The sequence below is a fragment of the Cryptomeria japonica genome, chromosome 10 (assembly GCF_030272615.1).
Source record: "Cryptomeria japonica chromosome 10, Sugi_1.0, whole genome shotgun sequence".
NCBI classification, from domain to species: Eukaryota; Viridiplantae; Streptophyta; class Pinopsida; order Cupressales; family Cupressaceae; genus Cryptomeria; species Cryptomeria japonica.
Window position 1 is genome coordinate 82,984,472 of NC_081414.1, and position 4,041 is coordinate 82,988,512.

A 4,041-nucleotide genomic window follows, 5' to 3' on the forward strand; every position below is an offset into this window, starting at 1 on the left:
GAAACTTGTGAAACCTGTACAATAGATCAAGAATAAAGAATTCTAAGGCTTCCCCTTATATCAACAATCCAAAAATTTGCATCACTGAACTATACACTCCATACACAATCAACCTGTACATTTTTCACCTTATTTCTCCCTCTTTGACAACAATGCCAAAGATGAGGTGTGCATCAAAATTGCATGTACAAATATACACACACACCTGATGATCAAATCTATACATGCTTAAGGACATCTTCATGTGCCATCTTAAGGAAACCAAAATAGGTATTCCACCCTGCTCGTAATTTCTCCAAAGTTGAAACAAAACCATTCAAAACATAAGCATGAAATTATATAGCGGCAATCTCAGTTGGAGTCCCCTGAGACATGTTTTGAATGCAATCCATTTCATGATACACTAAGGTGTCTAACTGGGGACCAATTAGGTTTCAAAGTTCACCTATCTACCTAACCATTCTCTCTTTGTCCTTCTCAAAATCCCTAATCTGCTCCATAATACCCAAAATTTGGCCTTGAATATTGTTGGTTAAGTTAGCTGTAGGATAATAAGCCTGAGAAATCTAAGCTAACTGTCCTCTACAATTATGTATTTGCTTGTCTATTTTAGTAGTTAAATTTGTCAAAACTAGACAAGACTTATAAATATAACCACCTTCCATTAGGGCCTCATCAATTAGTTTTAATTCCTTTTCAAATTGGGCCTTATCATTGCTAATCATTTGAAAAAAAGTTTGAACTTTGGCATCTTTAAATTTCTCCATAGCCTACCTAGCTGATGCCTTGGTCAAAGAATCGAACTGAGTGGATATGTAATCTATTAGACTCTGAAGCTTACCGGATGGACTAGTATTAGCATTAAGTTGTAGCTGGATGGTACCACCTGTTCCAAAAATTTAATCGATTTCTCAATAAGTCTCTTCCCTTCTCATTCTGATTGTGCTAACTCCTAACTAGATTGTGCTTGGAGAGTAGTAACAACAATCATCCTTTCTGCCAGAGACATTTGATTGAATGGTCTATCAAAACTAATATTAAATTGTGGATGGATTTGGATTTTGGATGTGGCAATTGTCATAAGGATTAGAGTTTTTGTTTCCTTACCCATCCCTTTATCCAGTTCTTCATATTCTTCCTCTACCTTTTTCTTAGCCTGAACCTGTCCATATTTGTCTTCTTGGGGTGCCTCTTATGCACCGGTGTCACCACTTGGTGCACCAGCCTCTACCTCAGCTGATTTATCTTTCTCCTTAATAGCCTCAACCTCTATAGAATCCAAAATTTATTGCTCTACAACATCTTGGGTGTCTTCCTCCTTATTTACATCATTTACCCAAGTATTTTCTGATTAAGTGGTTGTGTCTTGTGAAATAGTTTCTACAAGTTGGTTCTTAGTGAGGAACTTCCTCCAGATTGCAATGGTTTCTCTCCTTATTTCTTCAACTCTGCCTACCATAAGGCTATTGACTCTATGCTTGCTCCTGATTGTTTTTTATTTGCTAACAAAATCTCAGTCATTTTCCAGAATAGTGATACTGGCGCACTGATTTACCAGTTCACTCTTTTATTTCTCTATCCATTTTACTAGCAGACTTTCTCCTAGCATCAATTAAACTATACAAATATTTTGGAAGATATTTTTCTAATTCAATCAATACCTTACTAAGTACATCCAGGTACAAAACTATAACTTATTTAATCTTCCTCTTATCCTTATCATCCATATTCTCATAATATACAAAAATGTTCTTCAAATTTCCATCTTTAATAATTTCATCTATTAATTCTTGAGTAGAAAGAGGAGGAATAATAAGATACTTGGTTTGGGAGGTCTCCATCTTACTTGATTCTATTGCCTCATCCATGTCAGATTTTGTCTTCCTTCCTCGCTTAGGCTTTCTTTTTGGTACAAGATCAAACCTTGCTTTCTTCTCCTTTTACCCTTCCTTATCAATACTAGATTATGGTTTCTAGATAACCCTAGCAAACTCTCCTTTCTTTGGAGCCTTAGGAATGTTTGCATCTGACTCAGTTTCAGATTTCACTAGAAAAACTATCACATACTCTCTTTAGGCTTTTTGTTTCTTGCTCAGAACACCTTTACCCTTTGCAAATGAACAAGATGATTGTGATTTAGTAGGAGGTGTCTTCACCGGAGTGGGAGGAGACCCTATCACCTTCACTTTTACTAGAGCGAGTGTAGTCTTTTATTTCTTTGTATTTTCAACTGCATCCCTTGTAGCTCTGCAACTCTAACTTTTTCTTGAGGGTAACCTTCCTCAACAAGGATTTTTTCTACTATACTAGCAACTTTTCTTTTTCTTGCCAATTCAGTGAATTTGGTGTGCAATTCAATTGATTTTTCTTGGCAAGTTTTGAACCTTTCTTCTTTGGAGTCTACCAGAGCATTTAGTGGGTGTTTTGCATAGGAATCCAAAGTCACTAAATAAATCTCACAGACCATAAGCTATTGGCATTATGGATGAATTGATTATATGTTGAATTGATGTTTTGTCATTGATGTCAACACTAGCTGTTATGGTTGGTTACCGACAGACAAGTTTTTATTACCAGTAGAAGATCTAGTGTTACAGTCAGAAGAGAAAATCTGTTGGACACTTCTGGCATGTTTGGATCAATGGAGTATGATTTATTTTATGTGTTACATGTTCTAGGAGCATGTTTTGGTCAGTTTGTATTGACTTGGTGATCGAATACTATCATCCACTCTTGTAAACCCTTACTGACAGTGGTTTAAGGTTTTATCGGTAGAGCTTTTACTGAGGAATCTTGACAAGATGCATAAGTGGTGTTGGTGTGTCTTCTACATGGATTTTAGGATGCTAAAGATGTTATTTGATCTTGCTTCAAATAGCTTGAAGACATTGCTTTAGCGTGGTGGATCCAGAATAGGTCTGGTGCCTATCTAGGTTATGGACTGGTATCATGTTAACATGTACTCTACACATTACCAGTATGTTTTAGGATGTTCTATGGATTGGTTATTGTTGTTTTGGCCTTAAGAAAACATGGCATATCATTATAATATGGATTTATGTAATGATCTTATTGTAATATCTTTTGGAATGGTATAATATGATGTAAGATCTCATTAGAGATCATGGAATGTAAGGGTATCAAAAGTGGAATAAGTGTCGTGGTCTTTAAATGTAATATGATATGCAAAGGATATTTGGTCGATCATAGGTGATCAAATTGGGATTAAGGAAGAGGTTAAAGGCCTCAGGTATTAAGATTAATCTAGACTGTAATCGGGCATGGTAGATGTTATCTCTAGCAGTTCATTACTTTGGATTGTTGTCCATTTATCTTGAGGTGGTTATAACCTCTCTGTAGCCAATAAGACTCTTTTGTAATGAGCAGTGCACTCTAGGCAATGTGCCTTTCAGCATGTGCAGGCCCCTCATTGTATCACATACTTTCTGCAGAAGTAAAATTTGACTATGGGTAGTGTTGTTCTCTGTTTTGAAAACTTTTGTTCCTTCTCTTGAAAAGTGAAAACTACTGCCTCTATGTTGCAATGGAAGAGAACAAAAAAAGTTTGAAATAAAGACAACAATATGAGGTTCCATATTTAGGCAACCTCCTACACTTGGAGCTTATAAAAGCTTGGGTAGGTGAACCCTTTAAGACTATTTTCTCACAAAATTATTAAACGTTTTATAGGAAACCAGTGTTAATTCCTGCAAATTTCCCTTACTTTTCAGTACAACTAAACCTAAATGGAAAGTTGTCCTTGTCTTTTGAATAGGATCATAAAAGGCACCCAGAGACCCAACAAGTAAACCAATGCCTTATCTAGGTAACAAAGTCATCAAAAAAAGAATGCAACCTAGCAAAAGAAACTAATACACAAATCACAAATTCCTAATCTATTAACTTTGAATATGCTTGACATATACAGAGTCCTAATCTACACCAGACTTCATCATCCAATCCACACCAAAAGTACTGATATCAATGGCTTTGTTTAAAGTAAAATTATATTTTCCTCCTTGAGAAAAAGACTAAAAACAA